We start from the raw sequence: 26,768 nt of genomic DNA, 5'->3' as shown, positions 1-26,768 counted from the left end.
ACACCATTCCTGGATAGCAGACAGACAGTCAGAGATGAGGGAAGGAGAGGAGGAGGCCGAGGGTATCCTGAAAATGAGCTGGGTATCATCCGCATAGCAGTGAAAGTTGGGGCAGAGAGCGGCGATGCGGTGGGCAAGGAGTGCCAGATATTGGTTGAACAGCCAGGGAGAGAGGTTAGATCCCTGGGGGACACCACAGGTAGAGAAAAAGATGTCAGAGAGGAAGCACCCCAGTTGGACCTGGGAGGGTCGATTGGAGAGGAAAGAGGTCAGCCACGCCAGAGCCTGCCCAGTGATACGCAGGTTATCACGGAGACGGTTGAGCAGGATGGTATGGTTGACAGTATCAAAGGCAGAAGAGAGATCGAGCAAAATGAAAACACACAGAGTATTAGAAACAAGGTTGGAGAGCAGGTCTTCACGGATGTTCAGGAGAGCAGTTTCTGTGCTTCTGGCAGCTCTGAAGCCAGACTGATGGTCATGAAGAGAAACAACAGATTCAGTATGGAGATTAAGCTGGGAAATGGCCAGTTTCTCCAGGAGCGTGCCCAGGAAGGGAGTGATGGAGATTGGGCGATAGTTAGCCGGGCAGGAGGGGTTGGAAGAGGGTTTCTTAAGAAGAGGGTGCACAAGGGAGTGCTTAAGAGGGGATGGGAAGACTCCAGAGGCGAAGGAGTGATTGCAGAAGTCAGCCATGGCAGGAGCCAGGGAGTCAATGTGGTCCTTGATAGTTTTGGAGGAACAGGGGTGAACCTGTTTTGCCGAGACTTTCATAGATCTGACTTGTCTGGAGACCTTGTCAGCACAGAAAAGGGGAAAGGCAGAGAAGGAGGGAGGAGGGGTGGCTGCAGAAGGGCCAGAGGAAGAGCAGGGAATAGAGGGAGGGAGGTGATAGGAGGAGAGTGAGGACAGGATGTCCTGAGTTTTTTAAATGAAGTGAGAAGCCAGTGCCGTGCAGAGGGCCTGGGAGGGGACAGGAGAGATAGAGACTGCAGCAGGGTTGGCCAGTTCCTTGCAGATTTTAAAGAGTTCAGCCGAGTTGTTAGATGCCGCAGGGATGCAGGCTTGGATAAGGGCTCATTTGTGGCGTGGACATCGACAGATTTGCGGCCATTTGGGATGGCGTGCCGGGCCTGGGGGTGGACATGCCTGTCGCCATTTTGGAGAGTCACTTGGCCACGTGTGGGGGTTGCTGTCTCACCTGGCATGCCCCTGTGGGAGTCCTCTGCCTTCTCTGCATGATTCCCCGTGCTGGGCGTGATTTAGTGCGTCTTCCCCTTCCAGCTACCTGTAGGCTACGCGCGGCTGCGTGGCGTGGCGTGGTCAGTCCAGCGTTGTCAGCAGGCTGGTGATGTTGTGGGAGGAATGATGTTCAAGAAAAAAAAATGTGAAGAAGCATTTTTTTTTTGGGTGTGTGGGGGTTTATGTGCCCCATCCACCGTGTTTCCAAAAATGTGGCCGATGAACGAGGCCTTGATCAGCTGTTTAGGCGGCGGCACGCGTGCTGTCATGTTCGTGTCCCTCGTCGCCAGTGTTATGTCTCTAATCCCGTCCGAAGCGTCGGCGGGGATTAGAGTGATGAAGGCCCGCGTGGGTGGGCCTCGCTGCGCAGCTCGCGCTGGAGGACAAAACACACGGACACCATTGTGTAGTCAGCCTGCCTGGAGCTGCCTCTGCGGCGTGGGGGCGGGGCTTTTATTGATTGCCTTGCGTCACCGCGTAGCGGGACGCAAGGCGGATATAACAGTTACCAGGGGCGGGGAGAATGGAGAACAAACATTTGAGGTGAATGAGCCTCAAACACTGCATCGTGCGCCATATTGTGACCCAGGTTGCCCCATGGGTTGTGTGCCCAATCGACACAGGCCTGCACAGCAAATGATGCTCAGTCAACAATGTGAGTAAAAAGAAAATTAATATTAACTGCGGCCACAGTAAATTACAGGAAATCCACATTACACTGATTCCACAATTCCCTCGTGCTATTCCCTCCTCATGGAAATGACTGGAATGAGAATGTTGGTCGATGAACCTTAAAATGGCCGTTGGCAAGCTTTTGCTTGCATGATGTCCTTGACTACTTCTCCCACCAGGCCACCCTGCACATTCAATGGTGAGGGTTCATGGAGTAGTAATCTAAAATGTTAGGATCATTACCCTAGAATGTACACTAGCAATGGCACATAGTAATGCCACAGAGATGCACTATTTCATGTTACAAACTATGACTCCCATGACTCCTCACCACATACTGTGCTGATCACGGATGATGGGATGAAAAGTTCAAAACAACTGAGAAGCCAGTGGAGTGAGTGAGTGGTGGGGAACGGTACACCCAATAATGAAAACCAATGAGTGTAGAGACGCCACACAATAAACAATTCCGGAAAAAATCTGCTTCCGAGCTATCTAAGAGATAATCAAAGAGATCCAAAGAAAAGTCAGGTCGGCTGCAGTCTTAATTTGGACTCCATCTCGTCAATCCATTGGCCACTGTCATATACACTGGCAGCATAATCATCTTGGCACGCCACCTAGTGGCTATGATCAAGTAGCCGTGCAGTGCATTGTAAAGCCACGGGCATTGGGTTTAAAATACTTGTGTGGGCTGAGCAAGTGGCCATGATTAATTAGGCATGGTGTGTCATTGCAAAGGGAAAGGCAGTGACATGTGTGGGATTTGAACCAGCCATACTCGGGTCCAAAGTCCATAGACCAAGTCATGCGCCGCCAACTCATCTATCAACAGTATTTCCTACTAGCTCCCAAGAAAGACTTCATAATCCCTGCTGACCTCACTTTTCTGTATTTCATACGCAGAGCAACAGTGTGTGGAGTGTTTGCATGTACGCAGTGGTGCTGGCATACCAAAGACTGATGCTACCAGTGGCTCACGCTGACAGATATGGTTCTAGGTCTTGTAGTGTGCATGGAAATGTAATTTATAAAACAGTAAATTCTATGTGTGCACACGACCCATGGGGCACCCTGGATTGCTTTTTATAGTAATTCAGAATTCCAGAATGCTCAAGTAGCATTTCCAGTACACACACGCCAGCAAAGCGCTTTGGGGACACCAATGCCCAACTGTGCGGAGACAACCTTTACGTGTAATGATGGACACAGAGGTCTGTTAAACATCCATTACAATATGTAATGCCGCTTGATACGTCCCTCACCTCCTCACAAGGATCCTGTGCACACGCAAACCACACCTCATCTGCACTCAAATACACATTCAGCTGAAAGCATTGTCTACCCAATTCTGAGCAAAACATCAACAGGTGCGGGCTAATGCCCACAGCCACAGGGTAACATTTACATCAGTCTGATCAAACCAACCATAAAAAGGAAGAACATACAAACTACCCTGCGGGCTGAGAACATGTTTCGTTGCGTGTTGGCACCAGCTCTGTTAACTCTGAAACAGTGGCATGCAGCGTTGATAGCAACAGCTGTCCCCCTGCAGAGGAATGCACCCCGAGTTAAGATATTTCTGCCCAGGTCACATTTCTTGGGATGTCAGAGCAGGAGATATATTGGAGGACTCGCTTCCCTCCCCATGTCATAACAGACATGCTACAGAATCAGCAAGCAGACATGGATCCCACCATAGATCAATCACATGCCAACAGAGCTCTTCTGAAATTGTTGGCTGTCCTTCATTCCTCACCAATGGCTCCTAACAGAGAACCACTGTCATAAAAGCTGTCTTTTCACAGGACAGTCTGACTTGTTGTGTATGTCAGGTTGTCCAAGGCATCACCTCTGAGAGGTTGCCACTACATCACCATGCCACAATCTGTGAAAGAAATGTGACAGGTGGCATGGGACTTTTATGCCGAGCGATAGGTGCGATGGACTGCACATGCAAAGCCACCCAACCACCACAATGGGCAGAGCATGTGTACTGCAGCTGCCACCGCTGGCATTCCATTAATGTGCAGCTACTATGCAATGCCATTGGCCAGTTTGCGAATGTCTTGCCCAATTTCCCCAAATCCACACCTGATAATTGCATCTTTCTGAGTTTGTCGGTATGTGTGTGCTGGTGCAGCCCAGTGGCTATGGTGGCATGTGCTTGCTAGGTGAGTAAAGAAACATTTTGTCACATGAACATACTACCATTGTGCATGCTAACAGACTGCCACGCAAGCCACAAGCCAATGGGTAAGTCCAATCATAACACTACCTATCACATTGGGATTATGATTGTGTGTATCAATACAACTTTGCTACGTATTAATTGTACATGATACTGGTTCCCCCTCTGTCTGTACCTCTTGACCCCAATCCGGCAACCTACAACCATGCCTCAGCAGAGGTACAGTGAAATGCACATGGCCACCAGGAGTACCACTGAGCAGACGTCAGACATCCTGAACTTCACCTCAAATTTCTTGACTACTCGGGGGCATATAGTCCTGTACAGGTCTGTTTTTGTGGGCAAAATCGTTAAGTCCTGTAGGCAATGTTACGTAACTATGTACTGCACATAATTGCACATTAACTTTGTTCCTGACTTTATGCAATAAACAGTTCCACCCGGGGTCAATATAATAAGTATCAGCTGGTGAGCAGCTATATCACTTGAGCATGCCATGTTTGTGGGAGCTTCCGTGACATCTGACAAATGTGGGCCAGTGTTGTCTCAGTGAATGTGGGTGATGCCAAGGGACTTCCATGCATCAATGGCAGTGCCCTGACAAACATATGCAAAGGATGGAGAAATACCTATGCATCTGTACATCTGTGACGTCATCCCCAATGTTGTCCCTATATGCCTCCCACATCGCAACGTTCTTACCCACAGATGTACCTGCAACATGACGTGTGGGTCAATCACCACTTAACCCTTCACTTCATGCCTCTTCTACAGGCACTACCCTCAATGTCACACTGCCAACAACCACCTACCCACTTTTCTCCTTGATCAATTGCTCATTTAAAACTCATATAAAAGGGACCGGGTCCCACCTTCACAACCCTTCCCCGTGGAGACTCCACACTACTAGAACCACGCTTCCCCAGACCTTTTGCATATACACTGTGGGTACTCTCGATACAAGTGACCCATCTCCTCTCCAATGACCATGCTCACACTGTCCCTCTGCTCCTCTTTGTTTCTATCCTGTTGCGTGTGCCACATGACAGGTGTGTAAATGTACATGAAATAACCAGCCCTCCAGCAATGCAATCTCTGGTGGAACAATCATGACACATTTAGATATTCCCTAGTACATCTTGGGCCTGTCATGCAACAGCACATGTGAGTGTATCAATGGATGGCTTGCAAACTGACAGCGGCCTACGGGACAGAGATCATACAATCAAGAATCCTTCCCACTATACACCTAAGAGCTAATTTCAAACAGCTCCACATCTGTCACCTGCCATCGCCACACGTAACACACCCCTCCTCCTATCCTGCCTTGGGGTACCTGCTAGCCTTCACACACCACTTATTGTTTTTGCACTGGAGCGTAGTGTGGAGGCCTCGAGAACCTCCTGGTCAGACCTTTTCTTCCCAAGGACCTGAATTGAATGTGCAATCAATGGAACAGAATCACATTATGCTAATCCCTGCAAACATACACCCTACCCTGTCCCCCGTGCCTTGACGAATATTCACGTCTGTAATCATGTCTCTTACAGAAGGCAAGGACACACCTACTCCTACCAAGCTCCACAGCCACATGTGAGTAAGTGTACGTATCAACAGCAATCTCGCCACCGAGATCCACTGGCTGCCACTGACATCTCAAGAAGGGGGAGCCCCTGTGATAAAAAATAAGACAAATTGTCAAGAATGAAAGAAATATCATAACGCACTGCAGTCTTATATAGAAAATGCAAATGTATTCAAAATTATTCAAAATCAAAACACAAAATCACACAAACCATCACAAAAAGGGTACAAGATATAATCATGTAACATTTGAAGATTGTTACACATATACCCCTGAGAGGGTACAATTTGTCTTGTGGGAGATACTGCAACAATCCTTCTTGTGTTGTTCAATATGGCCATTTGGTCCTCTTTGTAAGAATTGTGGGTTGACCTCACTTGTGTGTGTTGCCACTGACATCTGCCAGTGTCTTGTGAAGCTTAACACACTCAGCCATCCACCTCGATCTGGTCAGTATACCCTATCATGCATTCCAGCTGCCGCAGCTCTCTAGCGCTGTCCCTTTCTATCCCACTAACTAAGCCCTCCCAGCTGTTTCATGGCACCCCTTTGGGGGACATGGTACCTTCGAGTGTTGGTGTCATGGTGACATGGGGTAACCATGTGACCATGTTAATAAAAGGGACGGGCCACTTCCGGCTTGTCAGTCAATGCGAAACTGACTCCGGTGTCGTTCTTTGGGTGCACCCTGCTGGTGCAGCACCGTGCGGAGTAGGCCCAAGGACGGGGCCCTCCACGAGGTCGGCGCTACTGCTGGGCAATGCTGCCCTCTCTGTGTCCTAACCATGTGATCATGGCTGAACGGTGCAACCCCGGCCTGGGTGGCCCCAGAGCCGGTTTGCTCCGGTGCCCCTGGGCGAGCGGGGTGATCCCTGCTCCTTTTTGCAGGGTGAGCGCCGCATTGATGGTCTATGTCGGGTGGCCCCGACACACGTGGAGGCCCACCTTGCGATCCGAGGCAGGCCCCCAACACCAGCCAACCTTGTGCAATGGCGGCGTCGTGTAGCTCATGGGCACGGGCCACCTGCAGGTTGGAAGGAGGAGGAGGCGTATGCGGCTGTAGCGGCCTCGGCCGCGCTGAAAGGGGGCGTGGCCGTAGTGCCAGGAGCCAGTTACCCCGGAAAGAGCTTGCTCTGTGGAGCAAGTAGTGGAGGCGTGATGCAAAGGGGGCCGCTGAACAGCTGAGGTGGCCCCGATCATGAGCAGTGCCGGCCGTGGCACTGAAGAGGTGCAGGGGCCCCCAAACAGCTAAGGCAGCCTGTAGAGATATCGCGATAGCCCGCGCTCTCGCGAGATCTCGTGGCAGACCCAAGCTCCGCCCCCGCGCGCTTCGCGCGCACTACGGGACGAGCGGAGGACGCGATAAGGTGCGTCCTGCCGAGCCCTCCTGTTACGGGGCCCGCTCCTCATTAATCTTGGACACGGACTTTAAGGCCACATCCTCTCAGCCATCCTAGGCCTGTTGGCCCTGTTATAGCGGCACGCGTGTTGCGTGCATTCTGCATGAAACCTATGGGAGAATAAATGCAACGTTACAAGCCCAGAGACTCCTGTCTTCATTATAAGCATTTTACTACATAAATTGGCGACGAGGATCACCACCAGAACTCACAGAGGAGCATGCAAGGAGCAACGCCACCGCCACCCTTTCTCCAAACTCCAGGTAGGCCTGCCATCCCATGGCCACAATGGCAGCCCCTATTCACGACATATGTGGAGGCCCTAGGTGGGGCAGGGTTCTCAGCGGCAAGGCGCAGGGCCATGCTACTAAATGCCCTGGGAGTGGAAGGACAAAGAATATTCGAGAGTCTCACCCCGATACCGGTGGCTGGCGACAATGACGATGTTTTCAAGGAGGCGGTCAGGAGAATCATAAAAAGGTTTGCCAGTAAAGAGAACACAGTGCTCCACAAGATACGGTTTTACACGCGAAGGCAAGAAATGTCGGAACCAGTTGACGATTACGTCACCAAGCTGAGGGAGTTAGCAGCGCTGTGTAATTTTGGCAACAATGCGGAGAGCCTCATATGCGACATGTTGGTCGTCCATACTAACAGTCGGAAAGTCCAAGATAAGTTTATTGTTCAAAAAGAACTGCAGTTGGAGAAAGCGATTGAGATCGCCAGAGCAGTCGAGGAAACGGCGGGAAGACGAAAGGAGCTTACTGGGGCCCAGAGTTCTGCAGAAATACAAGCAGTGGGTTTCCATGCAAAAAAAGAAAGGCCGGCAACCGCCACGAGAGAAGGGAGAGGGAACAGGAAAGAACCCCTAAAGTGTCACAGGTGCACCAGCACGAAACACCTGGCGTTTGACAGGGAGTGCCCAGCAGAGACAAGGAGTGCTCCATTTGTAAACGCATTGGCCATTTCTCTATTGTGTGTCGGTGGAGGAACAAGAAAGTCTCCAGCCTTAATGCAGATCGCAATATGGAGAAAGAATCATCCTCAGAAGATGAAGGAAGACCCACAGTCATCATGGTGAACAGCACAAGAGCAAGGAGAGAGAAACCTCACTGCATGATCAAGATCGATGGCATGGAAACAAGGGTCATGGCAGATTCAGGTTCGGATCTAACGATCATTCCCCTTCGCACGTATAAGGACATGGTGGGAAAAGAAAAGGTGCAAGTGCTTATGACGAAGCACAAACCCACGGTGTTTGGAGGGGCGTCAGTCGAACTGTTAGGATACATCAAAGCCAAAGTAGAATTCAAAGGAAGGGAAACCACAACCAGGGTCTATTTCAGTCACGAAGGCCCAGCAGTGCTAAGGTGGGACGACCAAGACAAGCTGAAAATCAGACTGGATCCCAGCACCCAAGATCAAGTCCTGTCGGTCAGGGTGACGAGCGGACCTGTCGTTAAAAGCGACTACCCAACACTTTTCTCGGAGGAGCCGGGGCACGTCAAGGGTTTTCTGCACAAAATAGTGCTCAAAAGGAATGCGGGCCCTGTAAAGCACCGAGTGAGGTCAGTACCAGCCACGGCAAGGGACATCCTTAGAAGTCAGTTGGAAAAGATGAAAATGGAGGGTGTCATAGAAGAAATCGAAGCATCTGAATGGCTGAGCCCCGTCGTGCTTATAAAGAAACCCCAATCACAGGAACTCAGAGTATGCATAGATCTACGCAGTTTAAACTTGGAAGTCATCACAGATAACTACCCTCTTCCAAGCATAAATTAACTCATTCTGTTAATGAAAGAAGCCAGAATATTTTCAAAACTGGACATGAGGAATGCATACCACCAAATACAGCTACATGAAGAGTCGAAACCCCTCACGGCATTCATCACTCCATTTGGCACATACCAATTCACTAAAATGCCATTCGGGTTGTCATCAGCAGCGTCGGCTTTCCAACGCATGATGGATGTCTTGCTAAAGAAAGTTAAAAACGTGGTGTACTTCCAGGATGACATCCTCGTGTATGCGGAGGATGAACAAACGCATGACGCCACGTTAAGAATTGTCCTAAACAAGCTACAAGAAGCAGGGGTGCGGTTACGATATGAAAAATGCCTGTTCAGAGTGAAAGAAGTTGAATACTTAGGGTATAAGATTTCAGAAAAAGGTATCAGTCCCAAACAGAATCTCATGCAAGCAATCATTAAAGAACCGGAACCAAACAGCAAAGAGGAAGTTCATTTCTGGGGCTGGCTGAGTACTATGCAAAGTTCATACCGAAGTTTTCCGAGACCACGGCACCCCTTCGCTATGTACTCAAGAAGGGCTCAGAATTTGTATGGCAAGAACCCCAAAAGACGGCGATGGTGAATATAAAACAGCATATCGTAGATGCATCATGCCTGCAACCTTTTAATCCGGCGTGGGTAACAGTCGTCACCACCCACGGCAGTGCTTATGGACTGGGAGCAGTGCTAACACAAAAGAAAGGTGACACTGAACATGTTGTGGCCTTTGCATCGAAGGCATTATTGGAGGCGGAACAGAACTATTCCACCATTGAAAAAGAAATGTTGGCCTGCGCATGGGTGGTGGAACATTTCAGGACGTATGTATGGGGCACCAAATTCAAGTTGGTGACTGATCATAAGCCCCTTATCCATATGCTCAGCCCGGGAGGCACAAAAGTATACACACCCAGATTGGCACGCATTGCAGCCAAGCTGCAAGAGTACACGTTTGAGATCCAGCATATCTCAGGCTGGAAAAATTCACAAGCTGACTGCATGTCAAGACTGCCGGAGGGTAAGGATAAAGCCACCACGTTCCTTCAGGGAGAATGCATAGTTGCATCCATCATGGACTTGAGAGCGCCAGATTACCTGGAACTCAGTGAGAGACACTGGGAAGAGGAAGATGGGAAAGACCCCACCATGGCCATGATTCGCAAATGGACCAAGGAAGGTTGGCCAAGTGAAAAGGCGTTGACCGAGGGCATGAGACCCTACTGGAAGGTGTCGGACGAACTATCTGAAACGGAGGGGATAATTATGAAGTCAGATCAGATTATTCCTCCCACAGGAATGAGAAGTATCATCCTATGTAGAGCCCACGCAGGCCACTTGGGAAACACCATGACCCGTCGCAGAGTGAGAGAGGCCTACTGGTGGCCATCCATGGACCAGGAAATTCGATCCATGATAGAACGTTGCCATGAATGTCTCAACAGCGACAAGAGACTTAAGGTCCGCCAAGCACCCCTAATAACCACGGAAATTCCAGAAGCCGTGTGGTCAAAGGTTGGCATTGACTTCATAGGGCCTTTGGAAGCAATGGCACCTGAACACCGGTACGGTATAGTACTGGTTGATTACCTATCCAAGTGGGTGGAGGCCGCGTTCGTCCCGAACATAACCATGGCAACCGTTATAGAAGTACTTACAGAAATTTTTCAGAGGGAAGGCCTCCCCAAGGAAGTAGTCACCGACAACGGGGTGCAACTAGTCTCAAAAGACATGGAGGAATTCTTAAAAAGGAATCACATAAAACAAAACAAAGCGGCCCTATATCACCCCCAAGCCAATGGGCTTGTAGAGAGGGCCAACAGGTTCATAAAAGGCGCCATCCAATTGGCAACGGCTTCGGGCATGGACCCGCTCAAAACCACCAAGGAGGCCATAGCGGCCCACAGACTCACACCAAATGGGATCACCCAAATATCCCCGTTCAAAATGTTGAGAGGGAGGAGTGCGGCATCCACGCTGATTCCACCATGGTTGTCGAAAATACGAGAGGATGAAGCGGTGGACATGGCAGAAGTAGTCTGGAGAATCGAAAGCAATAAGACACGCACGAAATCATGGAGTGATCGGAGAAGAAGAACCAAGCAAACGTCCGACATAGGAAAAGGAGACTTGGTTAAAATCCAGTTACCGAAGAAAGATCAGGTCACAGGGTCTCGGTTTAGCCGACCCATCAAAGTGATTCACAAAGGAGCAAATCATGTTCGCACGGAAGACGGGCGAGCGTGGAATCTTGAAAGAGTGGCACTATACCAGAAGACTCGAGGTAGAGCGAAGACCCCGGAGAGATCACAAACGGAAACCGAAAGAGACTACGGAGCAGGTGAAGAAAGAGAACCAGAAGGAGATGACAGAGAGAGGGTGGAAACCAAGGTCGAAAGCACTGGGTGCAGATCCCGATCAGGAGCCACAGGAGAACTGCACCAGAACTGATGATCGGCCCAGAAGAGTACACAGAAGACCGGTGAGATACAATGACTATGTTTTACAGTGATTTCGCTGTGCATTGAAAAAGGGAGATGTGTAGAGATATCGCGAGAGCCCGCGCTCTCGCGAGATCTCGCGGCGGACCCAAGCTCCGCCCCTGCATGCTTCGCGTGCACTACGAGACGAGCGGAGGATGCAATAAGGTGCGTCCTGCCGAGCCCTCCTGTTACGGGGCCCGCTCCTCATTAATCTTGGACACGGACTTTAAGGCCACATCCTCTCAGCCATCCTAGGCCCGTTGGCCCTGTTATCGCGGCACGCGTGTTGCGTGTATTCTGCATGAAACCTATGGGAGAATAAATGCAACGTTACAAGCCCAGAGACTCCTGTCTTCATTATAAGCATTTTACTACACAGCCCCCATGGAGACGGCGGGCCCATCACCGCCTGGGCCCGCGGCAGAATAAACATTTTTTTAAAAAGAGACGACGAAGAGGAGCAACGTCTCACTGGGCCCCTGGTGGCCCATGTGGAGGAGAAGGCAGTGGCACAGCGCCGACGGAAGACGTGCTGCCAGCTGCTGTGATGGAAAGGGGGCTGCACAGCTGCGCGGCCCAGAGTGAAGCAGCAGTGGCTTGGTGGAGCCTTGAACTCTGTGGGCGGCCATGTGCCAACTGAGCCACTGCTGGCCCAGGGACCTTGTGCTGGAGACATGCGAGGATCGCCTGGTGCCGGTGAGTTGCTGTGTAGCTGGTCTTTGTTGCGGCGTCTGCCTCGGGTGACGGCGGTGGGGCCGCGCTGTCCGGCGGGCGAAGGAGATATCATGGCTGAACGGTGCAACCCCACCTGGGTGCCCCCAGAGCCGCACTGCAGTGCGCTGGGAGGCCCCAGCCACGTGGTTTGCTCCGGTGCTCCAGGGCGAGCGGGGTGATCCCTGCTCCTTGTTTGCAGCGTGAGCTCCGCACTGATGGGCTATGTCGGGTGGCCCCGAAACACGTGGAGGCCCGCCTGGCGATCCGAGGCGGGCCCCCAACACCAGCCAACCTTCCTTTTCATATCCGCCGTAGTGCCTGCAGACCATGAAAATGGCAGCAGTGTTGTGCGGAGGAAGAGGCCAATGACTGACCATCAACATGTAATACTGAGACTTCATCTCCTGACAGACCCTGATTAGATCTCTCATGCCAGTCGTAAGGGGATCCTGCCAGAGGGGAAGGTGTGGTTCTGTATCACTCACCTGTGAGCACTCAATCGCTGCATATGGACTATGCCCCCCTAGCCCTTGCAATAAACATATTGCAAATGGGTGCTGGTGATGTTCGGGCATTGCATGGTGCAATACACATTTCATACTCTTAATTGAGATAACATGTCAACCGGAAGGCAGGCTTGATGTCAAAACTATCCTGCTCTTGTTGGCTGTCATGTGAAGGAACAGCTGAATGAAGCTGTCAACAAGTGGCACCTATGTGCATTTAAAAGCCAAACCAGGGTCACAAATGTGTTCTTTGATGTATTTTCCAGTGGAGATGCTTAAATGCCAAAGCAAAGGATGGGTGAATTTGTTTGCTCATGGTGAAGAAACCATTCCACTGAACCGGGTACGAAGCATTGGTGCAATACTGGCGACTGTACGCAGAGTGGTATGGCAGCCAAGGGGCATGAAGCATTCTGATGGTGCAACTGAAATATTAAAAACCACAACCATAATTAATACCAAAACTAAATCAGGCGCGCTCCCTGCATCGGCCTTGCTATCACACATGTAGCCTCATGAGGCCAAGGAAGAAAAGCAAGCTAATGAGGCACTACTCCTCTGTCTTGCGCCCACACAAGATATCCACATTCACGTCAGTACAGCACAACGATGGAATATTGCCGACATGGAGTCAACAGTTCATCTGAATGCAATATTCACCCGCACTCAGTGTAGACAGATACCAACTGGTTTGCCTATTATTTATCTATTGGGTATTTAAATGCCCCTATACAGCCAAATGGCGTTTCAAGGCGCATCAAGACAAGGAGGGGGAGGAACAGGGATAAAAAAAAACAATAACGTTCCTACTAGGTCTTGAGAAATTCGGAGCATGCAAGTGCTGTAACAAGAAAGCTGAGAAACAGAGGTGGAGGAAGTGGGGGCGGGAGGCGAAGGAGGGGGGGGGGGAGGGAGGAAGACAACCAGTAACATTCCTTTCCCACTGGGTCATGAGACAATTCAGAGTGTGCAAGTGCAGTAACAGAAAGAGGGGAGGGGGAGGAGGGGAAGTGTAAGTAGGGATGTACATAGAAGAGACAAACAATAAAGTTTCTACTAGGTCGTGAGACAGTTCGGAGCAAGCAAGTGCGGAACAGAAATGAGGGGAGGAGGAGGAGAAGTGCAAGAGGGCAGGGACGTCATTTAGGGGTCGTCAGAGGTCGCAACTGCGAACTCTGAGATCTCCCTTTGCGACCTCTGTCTTAAAAAAAACCGAAAAAAATAAAACAATGTTTTTTTTTTTTGGGGGGTAATGCAATCTCCTGGGCTGTGGCCAGCACCATGTGGCTCTTTACTTCTGGAGTGAATGAGTACCAACACAGGTTGGGTGATATCTTGTGATGTCATCGGGGGTCAAGGGTCGTGTGATGTCACTTCCGCCACCCCTGGCATTTTGGCAAAATGACGTCCCTGCAAGAGGGGAGGGAGGTAGGAGAAGGGTATGAAAAGTGCAATTTGTTACCGTAGAACAAGAGCAGAGCCCCTTTAAGAGCACAGGACTCGGGACGATTTCAGGGAGCGTGAGGCGGGAGGAAGGGGAGGGACAAGAGAAGCAACAGGCAGATTGGAATGGAGTGAATAAAGGGAAGGTCGAGTGAGAATACGGCTCCCGTGTTGTCTGTCCAGGCCCATGCAGAGGCCCAGTTAGCAAGGGGTAACAACTGGCGACGAGGCCGATGAGTCCCTACACTGTGCTGCAGGTGGGATAGATGGGAGAGGTGAACCCAGCAGAACGAACCGCGCAGGAAGTATGATGGGCGAGGTGAGCCCAGCAGGACGATGGGTGAGGAGTACCCAGTGGAACGGAGGGCCAGCAGAGCTCTGCAGAATAATCCACGTCGGGCAAGGTGCCCAGCAGCAAGGAGAGTGCGCTGCACCCAGCAGAATGGAGAGCCAGCGGGGCCCAGCAGGAGGAGCTACACCCAGTGAGTTGTAGGGTCAACAGAGCACAGCAGTTGACGGGGGTGCAACTCCCAGCAGAGGACAGGAGTCACCAGCGAACCAGACTGCATGGCCCACGAAGGAAGGCCAGCAGAGGAGAGGAACAGCCTTCAGCAGTGCAGAGACTGCACTGTGGACAAAGCACAGGCCACGTGCGCACCCGACACACAGCCCAGCAGCAACAGACAGGCGCTGAGGAGAGGTGCAGCCTCCAGCAGTGCAGAGACTACACTGAGGTCACCGCACAAGCCGTGTGCACACCCAGAGACAACGGTAAAGGGAATCTGGGCCCTGCCAAGCAGCCACAGGCCCCATTGGGCCACAAGAGCCACTGCGCTCCACCCCAACCTCATCAGCACACAAAGGGAGGGGGCACAGAGGGAGAGAGAAAAAAAAACAAAAATGCCACTGCAACCACCTACAATACGTGGCGCTGATTCCCCACCTACAGGACTACAGCAAGCCCAGAGCCCAGCAGAACAGTGTCCGTGTGCCAGCAGACGAGGAGCACGCGACTGGTGCAGCAGGAAAGGCGCAGCACACGACGGTGCCAGGAGCTAACTACAGCGATCCAGTAGAGCAGCCAGTGCGTGAGCCACATGCGCGCCAGCTACAATACAGACGTTAAGGAGGATCGGGACGCCACTGGAAGGGGAGAAAAGCAAGTTACACCTTCAGCCACAGAGAAACGCCCAAACAAGCAACCAAGCCCACAGACCACGGGCACAATAGGACACAAAACGAAAAACAGCGACAGGAAAAGGGGGAACATAAATAAACCCGCCAGCCACATTACCAAGACGCAGAAGGCACACAGCAGCAGTGAAAAGTGAACAAGGCAGTCAGGAGCCACACCAACAACCGTTGGGTGACCACATAAGCCCACAAAACTCCAGGGCTACCACACGCCACGTCCAACAACACACAAACAGAAGCCCCAATAATAAGGGTCAGCACCAGAACACAAAGGAAGTCTGGTACTTGACTCACCCGCAGACTGGGAGCCCAGGAGCAACTCCAACACTGATAACAGCCCAATGCCAAGCGAGAACACACCAGCATAGAAACCCAATGACAGGACAACACGCCCATGGGGTGAACACGCCTGACATCACAAAACATCCAAGAACCCGACACTGCACAGCCCTGACAAGATGGTGGACAATGCACACCAATCAGCCACACAGGAGCACGGGCCCTCGCAAACATAGGGCCCACTTCCCTTGCCACTTTTGTACGATGGCCTGACCCGTTTACCCTTCACCCGCACCACGACCAAGGCCAAAGGTGGGAAAAATTGTTCGAAGAATTTGAGGACTTCACACGGGCAGTAGGAGACCACGACCCGTCAGACAAGGTGGACATATTTGCCAATCTAGCAGGCAAAGAGATCAAAGGGGTCATGAAAACGATCCCCACGCAAGAAAGAAGCACATACCAACACCTTCTCTCTGCAGTCAACAAGTACCCCACAACAAAGACTATGAATGTTGCACATTCAATCAACTCGCAGAGCTTCCACATTAGTCCAGAGGAGAGTTTGTCATCTGTCTCCAGAGGAATATGATGTGCTGCGACTTCGCCAACTTCAATGATGATGAGGCAATACAGCTGAGGATCATAGAAGGGTGCATCTGGTCAATGGTCAGAAACCCCCTGTCTCTACAAGAAATCATTGACCTGGCAAGAATATACGAGCGAGTGGACATCAGGCAACTGCCACTGGAAACCCCAAAAAGCGTGACACCATCACATACCTTACAGTTGGACAGCAAGGGTACACTAGGACTACAGGACCCTGGAGAAGACAAGGACTCAGAAGCCCACAGCACCAAACCCTGAGCGACAAACTATACTAGAGGTGCATATTTGAGTTCCCACACAGACGACCATGCCCGGCCATGGGACAGAGATGCATGTGGTGTGGCTAAGAAAGCCACTTCCAGGTGATGTGCAGAGAGAGACTGCTTGCACCCCCCGCATACTGACCGGCACGGCCAGACATCATGAGGGCCATCGAGGCCATGAACATCGACCCACTCAGGCATCACTCCGATGAATATAACTATCCACCCAACCCATGCAGGCACAAACACCTACTCTACCCAGAATTAAGTCACCCAGGGAGGTACAGACCTGATCAGGAGCACGGCACATGCTCTCAGCTCATCCCACGAGACGATTGTGAGTCATACGAGCATCCAGAGCCTTACGAGATCCCGAAACCAGGGGGGGCCACTACCACTCCCATGACAGGTACAAGAGAGAACACGTGAGACTGATCAGCACCACATCAGATGACATCATGGCACCCAAGGTCACAGTCCGGATAGGAAACCTGCACAAGCCGTTCATTGTGAACACAGAGGCTACAGTCAACGCCTTGAAAGAACAACTTTATCAAACCAGAGCGGAAGCATACCCCCTGGGCAAATAGCAAGCCCACGTAGTCCAGTGGGGAACAGCACAGCCGCTACAGCCAAAAGGACAGTCCCGCTGTGACCCATCTCACGCAGACCACAGAGTACCCGCTGTCATCCATATGGTACCGAGTCCCGCCACAGGGCCCAACCGTCTCAGTCATCGGACGACACTAGCGTGCGCCCTCATCGACAACCAGTACCGATCATTCGTAGTCACCCAGGTGAAGTACTACATGCTTGATCAAGAATCTAGAGAGACAAGGAAAGCCAAGGAAAGAGCAGACCGCAAACGAAAGGCCAAGAAGCCACAACTCCCGATCAAGGAGACTGCCATAGAGCACCAGAGACAATACAAAAGGAGGGATTCACAAGACCGCACAGATCCCCTCCTAGTGACAGTGGACAAAGGATCAGTGATAACCATGACGGGGGACCACAGCGAGGTGACGACAAAGGCCTCCCTCTTCCACGAGTTATACCTGAAGGAACTGGAACCAAAGGAAGAGGCGGTGGCTGAGACGGAGGGAGCATAGGGCGAAGAGGCAAACAAAGCACCACAACGAGAAAATGTGGGCGAGACCCGCAAGTCTCCTGGCCGGCCCCACCGAGCCACACTGAAACCCCAATGTCTGATTAAACAGATGTAGCACATCGGCTTCCTTGATAAGTGTTGGGGAGGTGTTACCGGAGAACAAGGGCAGGGCCCTTTTAAGAGCACAGCACTCAGGACGATGGGAGGAGGCGGGAGGCAGGAGGAAGGGGAGGGACAGGGGAAGCAACAGGCAGATTGTACTGGAGTGAATAAAGGGAAGGTCGAGTGAGAATACGGCTCCTGTGTTGTCTGTCCAGGCCCATGCAGAGGCCCAGTTAGCAAGGGATAACACTAGTGAAAGGTTCACTTGCACTTATGAGGAGAAGGTGCACAGGGAAGTGCTAAAGGAGAGGTGGGAAGGAGCACAATGTCATGGAGGAATGGCAGAGCCCACCAAAGCTACTGAACAGAGGCAGGTTGTCCTTGAATTCAGGAGGAGCAGAGGAACACAAGTTGGATGAGAATCTCACACAGCGTGGCCATCCAGATACCTCACCAGGTGAAGTGGGAGGGAAGGAAGTGAGTATGAGGGAAGGGGAGAGGGACCTAGGGAGGCCTGAGAGCATGTGAGGGAGAAGCAGGAACCAACTTCAACACTACATCAATGCATGCATCAAGAGGCAGGTGTCCAGGATAAAAGGAAAGCCTAGGTTTCAACATACAACAGAAAACCTGAACACCTAGATGTGAGTGACCTGGACGGGCCTGAGTGCCAGAGGTGGGCAACATACAAACAGAGCGACATGCAGCAGACTAAAGCATAGGTAAAAGGAGAAATAAGAGAGGTTGGGCAGTTTAATAGGGAGCAGTAATGGCTGTTCCCCCTGCCTGCACCTTGCTTACCTTGTAAGTAGCTGTTGGTTGACGGCTGCTCTTCAGGCTCCATCGGCAAACACAGACAAACACAGTCTGGGGCTGGTACTGGGGAGCTGTCCTTTGCCTTGAGCCCTTAGCAGCAGGGGCTGCACAATATTGTATGTTCTATGTGACATCTGTACATTTGTGTTTCACAGAATTCACATGTTAATGCCTGTGTCAACTCTAATCATGTTAATTTTATTTAGCCACACCCTCCATGTCATTGAGACAATGTCATGCAGAATGGTTCCATCCCATACCTGCATTGCTTTCACTACGGAGCAGTGGGTCACCCATTGTTTATCTGCAACAACCTAATACCCTCCATGTCACATAGATTACTACAGAAATGTCTGAAACATTATATTTTCTTAAGCCAAATTGAAGGAGAGGATCGAAGGTAAAATCAAGTACACCAGGGGCATATAAAAGAAGGGACACAATATGATATGCAGCATATTCACATTCGAGCGAAACATGTGGGATGGCAAATGGAATTGGGAGAAGCTGATAATGCACACAGAGGCATATGTGCAGATTGCCTGTCATGTGTGGTGTATCAGAAAAAGACATAAAATGCCTCCAGGCTTGGGCAATGGTTTGTGGAGACATTGGGCACTAATAAATAGAAAATCAGTTTCCTCCTACCATGACCTCAGGTCAGTGGCCAATTGCAATGAGGGAGAATGGGGATGCTTAGGAGAGTGGTGTATCTGCAAGCAATGCGACTGGACTTCGCTGGATGAGTGTGTGGCTCAAGCACAGCACAGGATGTTTGAGGGACAGAGGCTGGGTGTGGCATCAGGAAATGGTGCAGTATGCCATACGCACCACAATTCACATGGCCTAAATTGGCACTCATGTCTGCAAAACATCTCTCAAACTCCTGCACTCATGACTGGCTCTGTCTTGACTCCTTGGTAGCCTCCATAGTCTCCTGCTCTGCCTCCCTGATGGCCTCCATAGTCTCCCTCCCTGTCTGCCTGATGGCCTTTATAGTCTCCCTACCTGCCTCCCTCCATAGTCTCCCTCCCTATATCCCAGATGGCCTCCATAGTATCCCTCCCCACCTCCCTGATGGCCTCCATATTCTCCCTCCCTGTCTCCCTGATGGCCTCCACCGTCTACTACCCTGACTACCTCAGTCCCTTCCTCACTGTCTCTTCATGCCATTGCATTGCTGGATCAATCTCACATGCCACCTTCTGCATGCCAGTGTGCAGGTAGCCCAGCAAATAATGTAAGTAGTTTAGACTCATTCAGACAAAGTACTTTGCCATGTGGCAGTTGTGTCCAGGCACCAGGAAAATGCCCCAGAAGAGTGGAGGTTCATTATCCTGCCAGGAACTGGCACCAATAGAGCATCCCCTCATGAAAGTTCTGTGAGGTACCCGAATGATGTGTTGTCATCATGAGGGTGGTATGTCTCAGCAACATTCTGTGGAAGCGAGGTATGTGCTGAGTCCCGGCTAGAGGGGCCAATGGTGAGAAGGCAATGCAAAGTTCAACTATCGAGAAGCCATCCTTCTCCAGGTGGGTTTGTTGCCCAACCAGACAAAGAGGAAGACATGTTTGGAAAAGATGTCTGCATTAATTAGAGGTGAGTGCGGATTCGGCTGCAGAAGCTCCTTGTTAAGTTGGGTTCCTGGTCAAGCATGACACTGACACAGTGCTTAATTTGTGCTGGTGTTTGTCGGTCCCCAACACCGGCACTGTTTTTTCAGCACCGGCACTCCTCTCTGCAGTTGCCCTTAATCAGGGCTTGCTGCAGAGATAGAGGCATTCATCAAAGAAAGTTAACAATGAAAGTGTTCATTTTCTCTGATGAATTAGACTCTGCTGTCAGTGTTCCAGCCACCCGCCAGGCTTGCATGGCGCCAGTCAGCAGGCAGCCCAGCTCAAGCTGCGCTCTCTCTCGGAAACAAATAGTTGTGGGTGGCGGAGGGTCGCATGAACTGCGAGTGAGCAACCCTGCCCTGAATTTTCCAATTGAAATCATATGGAGGGGCGAGGGGCCGGTTTGAAGTCCATGCCTCGCGCCGACTCAGGGCTGCCTGCAGGCCATGGCTGTTCTGATCTGCTCTGCATGATCATGGCCTGCAGGCAGCGAGTCTGTGCAAGACTTTATGGCACCTGCCGCCACTTTGAAGGAAGTGTTACTCTGTTTACAAAGCACTGGGAGCATGCCGGGCTGAGGAGCCCGCTCCCAGTGTTTTGTAAAAAAGAAATATCCTGCAAACCACGGCGCTCGCCCGCCCTTGAAAGGACGTGGGGGCGGGGCAGCCTGGCCTTTCAGCTCCATCCCTTGCTGACGTTCCGGTGAACGTGGACATTCATTTATGCACTCTGGCTGTCAGCCTTTTCAGTTACTGCCTTTGGTTAGCTTCGGGCAATGTCTGATGTTAAAGCAGTTTTTCTTCCCCACACGCAGCATTAAAACAAAGCTGTTAAATTGTGCCGCGGAAAAAAGTGTTTCTGAAAAATTAATTAACTTTCTCACTGGTTCCGGCCCCGGGATTTAAACTATGGTTTTCCGTTTCTTCCCGACCCAAGCCCTTCTCCCTGGAGCTACTGGGCTTCTCCTCAAGTGTTTAGGCAAGTTCTGTGGTATTAAACATTGCAGTGCTCAAATCAGGCTCTCTGTGTAAAGGCTGCCCTGCAATGCAGCCGCGCGCTGTAATTCACAAGTCCCCCGGGCCTGCAACTTTGTTTCCTCTTTCTCCGGATCCCCTCTTCACCTGGCTTTTGTCTTCCACACAGTGAACGTCTCTGCCGGCTCCTTCACTCTCACGGTCCCTGCAAAATAAACGAGAGTTTGCTTTGCAGCGCAGGCGAAATTTACAACACGGTCCTTCTCCTTCATCTGAAAGCTGTACCCAAGGTGGATGTGCCTTCTTTGCACTGAATCAGGTGCAGCATGAATCAGCACCCAGACAGAAATTGCTATTTTTCCCCGAAAGGATCCGCAGCATGTGTTCTGCCTTCTCGTATGGAATAACCAACCACTGAACGGAGGATCTGGAATGGTAAACTTTGACCATGGGGGGAGCTGGGCCGGCATGAGGAGGGGACAGGTAAGACTATGAGCGTGGGGGTTGGTTGGTCTCTGGTCTGCTATGTGAAGCCCCTCAAACAGACTGTTGTTGCTCCCTTGTTGTGGTTCTAAGATTGTGTTTTTTGCACCATGTACTGCACAGTCATGTTTGCGCTGATGTACAGATTTTTGGATGTGAGCCATTGTGTCTGGCTTTCAGTAATGCCCGTGTGAGGCAACTGCACCCCAAGAGTGGAGTGAAATCCTGCCTTGTGTCTAGGAAGGCGCTGCTGTTTGCATGAATGGCTCTCTGGTTTCCCAGCTGATTGTTTTGGGAGAGGGAACTGGGAATGGTAGGCCCAAGGTTAGTCATATTTTTTAAAGTAAAATGACACTGTCTTGTTGACATGTCGATTCTGAAGCCTGAAAAGTAGATGCATGCAGTCTTGACATGCGGCCATGTTTGCACCAGACCTGCAGATGAACTTAATTGGTCTGCTGTTAAATCTCAGTTACCAGTTTAATGGTATAATCCACTACCGAATAATTGCTCATGTTACTATAGCTGATTTGATAGCTCAGTGGGTTCATCGCTCGCTACTGTGATGTGTTTGTGTGTGTGTGTGCATGTGCATGTGTGTGTGTGTGTGTGTGTGCTGGTCGCTTTAGATGTAATTGTTTGTACACTTCATCACAAGGGCATACATGGGAACTGCTCAGTGGTTCCTTGGCTTAATGTGGCTATGCCTTTGGTCACAGATACGTCACCTGATATTTTCTAAATGTGGCTTGCAATATTCCTTCTATGTAAGGCAAGGGACATTTGATTCCTTATAACAGCTGGCCATGCACTGCCAGCTCCTTTAATGCCTGGCCTCTCGCTTAATGTGTATTGTGGCCGATCTTCCAGTTGCTCATTTATATTCAACACTGAGTGTGTTTGGATTTTTAAAAAAACACACTTTAAAAAACACACACTTAATATTCAACTTCTAGAGCCTGCAAGTGTGTTGGCTGCCGGATGGAATAAACAGGTTCAGGGTCATATCCATAGAAAGAGGTGAGCAGACTGGAGAGCTGGCACGGCTGGAGATGGGCTAGTCAGAGAGATGGCCAGGATGGTGGGGGGGATGTCGAGGGGCGAAGGGGTCTGACCACGAACACAAAGATTGGCTCAAATAGTTGTATTTGAAGGACTACGCTGTACAGTAATAATGTCTTCTAGAGTTTACTTACAAAAAATACAAATTGCATAATAAAGCCACATGACAGCATGTAAATATTTATAGCAACATGTTAAGCCAAAAGATTATGATTGTGGCTTTAATGGTAAACTTGAACTCCCAAAATGCAAGTTAATTCCAAACTGAAAAATCTAGTAACCCTGCGGTACTTTCAGTTATTTAAGACATGAAATAAAAGAAGTTGTGTAATAAACAAAGATAGATATGTGTGCTCCTTCCCACTATCCCTTGCCGGTAGTTGCTGCAGCCCCAGAGATGTGACATGGAGCAGCAGCAGTGTGGCGGGCTGGTGGTGTGCCGGGGCCGGCATTAGTGAGCCAAGAATGTTTGGGCCCTGGCACTTATTATTTTACAAATTAAGCACTGCACTGACACCAGTGTAGGAACAGGAAACAGCTTTACTAAGTTGCAGATACTGGTACAGGGTACAGGAATACATTTAGGCCACCTCAGGTAAGTTACTAGGACATAACATCCACCGGCATCCTCTCTCAGTCAACCTATCTTCTCAAATGCACATTCACAGAGCCATTCAGGACATAACATTCTCACACACAGCTTTCCATGTCAGTCACTCCCAGCATTCCATGCATGCAGGGCAGGGTGCAGGAAAAGACAAGACACAACACTCCTCCTCCCCTTCTCCAGCACCGCACTGCACATCTCCCTAAGCTATGCCTCAGCTCAGATGAAGGCTCATGCAGAGGGTGATGGCTCAGAACCACCTGGGCTGTTGCCAAAGTCTGTTCTGCAGCTGCTAGAAAGACCAAACGGTCAAGTAAACAAATACAGCCATTGTGACAGAAACCTCTACATTTTCAAAGAGGAACATATCACTTCCACACTCACACCTCTGCAGTGTTGATGTGTTGCCTGTTACACCATACCACTGGATACGTTTGACACAATGGCACATCCTGACAGAAGTCTCCATACAACGCTCTTCTTCGTAGTAGCTGATGTTGATTTGAATAAGACCTATTATGTCGGATATGTGAGAACAGAAATATGAATCTCGTGGATGCATAACAAATACGGCCACTGATAGAAAAAGATGGGTGTACCCCGAAAGCTGGCAAAAGAGTTCCTTGATACTAATCAAAAAAGAAACCAAGGCACTCTGATGGGGAAATCCCTATAGTATTTATGTATGCCTATACGTGTAAGAAGATCGAATTTCAAGAAAAACTATTAGTCATAATTTACAGAAATAAGAGGGTTTATTAAATAAAATAGTGCAAACACATTCATCTGTTTATACTAACTCAGTATTGGAGTAAATAGAAAAATAAATCATTAAGTATAACTAATTAATTCATGCTGTTCACATTTCAGAATGAGGATTTGACACAAAATAGTCCATTGTAAGTAGAATAATTGACAAAGTTTCACATAGATATAGTTAAAAAAAGAAAGGTGCTGCATCCAGTATGGTGGTGATCTATTAGTAGTTCTGTAGTGGATGAGTTATCCTATTTAGTACACTACGCGTTTCGGTAATTAGTCCCTTCTGCAGGTGTATGAAACTCAGTCACTTCATGCAAATCCAGGGAGTAAGCATAAGATGAATTTTGGGCTCAACCAAAAATGACTTATAAGTATCAAGAAACAACGTATCATTAATTTGTTCATTAGGTCATAGGAATACAGACCTGATTAAATGTGTAGCTGGGCGACACCACTGGGGGCGTTGCCTGTTCTTATCTGAAAGCAATCAGCATATGGGGGGCTAGGAAGAAAGGGAAAAGGAGAGGTATTTTTAATACGTATAATAAAATCACAAATATCTCAAAGGTGAATCAACTATGGTAACAAAGAGTGGTTTGGAAGAATTAATAAAGACTCACTGTTCCTACTTTCGTTGTGCCAACTGGATGAATAGGTGGCGATTGGAATGATGTATCCATTCCAGTGAGTATGAGGGTCTGCTCTCTCTCGCTGACAGAGAATTCTGTCGAGAAATGAAAGCAGGGAGTCAGAGTCAAAGTGCTGGTTTCCAAGTAGTCCGCATCAGAGGAGCAGGGTGAATTAATATCAGAAGCATCATTGTAGTGAGACGTATTGAATTATTGTGCTTACCTGCTGTAAAGCAGCTGAATGGGCCATAGCGGGACAGGAGGCCGCTTGCCAAGCGGCCTCCCGTCCCGCGATAGCCTATATGTACTTTTCACTATGACACAAGTTCACAAACGCATAATTCACAAGGTTCAGACCTAAAACATAAAACAAGGTTGACAGGATAATGGTCGGAGGGTGGCGGCCATCTTTAAATATCTTCTGCATTACGTGATTTAATTTCATAGCAGAAAAAGATATTGAGGATCTGACTCGTAATATCAATAAAGAAAGTTAATAGTGAAGACAGTGCAGAGGTCATTCACATTCACGTGTTGTACCACACTCCAAGCGTCATGCTGATAGACTTCGATTTGATTTCAAATAATCAATTGATTATCTGTACACCCGAAAGCTAACAAACATAATCCCCATGTAAGCAATGGTCTGGGCTGGATACTGATTGTGCATGGAAAAACAAAACAGGGCTACTGAGCAATGTCTGTGGCCTGAGCAGGGTTACACCCTCAGAACCTATTCAGAAAAACAAGGCTGAAGACACCTTGAGTGTCATCATCACATTTCGTGTAGCGTGCGTCTAGCCCTTGTAACATCTGGAACCTTCAAAAGCATGTCCAGTGTTATTGGTTGTCCAATGTCCCTTGATTGCCTTTATGAGGTTTGAGGGGATCTCATCGGATTTCACCACAACATCAGCTGAACAGTCCTGACCACAATGCAAACCACATCCCTCTCCTCTCCCTCTAAGGCTTTCTGGCATTGCCACATGGGTTGGTGCGCTGCCCAGTTCCTCCACAGCCTCCGTAGGTGGCATCACCCTGCTGTGAAGCCTACCAGTATCTGCTGGTATATACCTTTGCCAAGGTGGCCTTGGATTAAAGCAAGTGCACTGTGCCAATATGTGCGTGTTTGGCGTAGCTCAGTTGTGTATCCGTGGGTTGAATAAATGCTTATCTCCAGGTTGGGCTGTATCCATCGTGTTCTGTCAATGCCATTTTTATTGTCTGCCTGCTCGTCAGAGATGAGCAATGCACAACTTCTCTGTTGCTGTGCCTCTCATGTAAGATCTGACAGCATCGCAGCATGGTGTGCTGTCCTCCTTGATGTGATGAGGGAACCTGCTGCTTCCACGCCTTAGAAGTGTGTGGCATTTTCCTTCTGTGTTTCCTGGAAGTTGGGGTGTGTGCATGGAAAGATGGGTTTGCCAGGGGAGTATATGACAGAGTTTCAGGGGCCTGTCAGTGTAAATTATAGACACAACCATCGTGTGTGACTTGATTGAAATTCCATAATGTCTTATGTGGCTGCCAAATACTTTCTAAAGGGTTGAACGTTACATCTATAAAATGATGGGGTAAGTATAATGCCAGAGGTGTGTAAGTGTATATTTATTTATTTATTTACTTACTTATTTATATAGCGCTCCGAACCCTGGGGCATCTGGGTGCATTTCTTACAGGTACATATGATACAAAACGCATTACTTACAGTTACATATGGTACATCCGTTACAGTCAGATTGTTACAGACAGAGGCAGAAGCAGAGGTTACAGTAGAAAATTAGGTAAGTATAGTCATGGGATTCTTAGACTTCTTGCGAGAGAAGACATGTTTTAGAATGTTTTCTAAATAGATGGAAGGAGGGTTCTGTTCTTAAGGTAGGTGGTAGGGTGTGCCACAATTTTGCGGCTAACACAGAGAAGCTACTGCCTATGGCTTTCAGAAGCTTAAACCTGGGGATCTTTAAGCAGTGAGCTTGAGCAGATATAGTGGGACGTGCTGTAGTGTTTAGGGTGAAGTTGTCAGCCATGTAGCTGGGCGCCAGGTTGGCAAGGCACTTATGTCTAAGTGATAGAGCTTTCTATCGGTTGGTTGACAGAGAGCCATTGGGTGTTTCTTCTTATATCCAAGATATGTTGAGACATTGGCAGGTTCAATGCTGATCTGAGGGCATTGATTTGGATTACTTGCAAATTGTTAAGGCTGCGTGCCTAGGTAGAGTGCGTTACAGTAGTCCATT

Source organism: Ambystoma mexicanum, chromosome 5p (assembly GCF_040938575.1).
Source record: "Ambystoma mexicanum isolate Mex_15411 chromosome 5p, UKY_AmexF1_1, whole genome shotgun sequence".
In the NCBI taxonomy this organism is placed as follows: Eukaryota; Metazoa; Chordata; class Amphibia; order Caudata; family Ambystomatidae; genus Ambystoma; species Ambystoma mexicanum.
Note: the sequence above shows the minus strand (reverse complement) of the source record.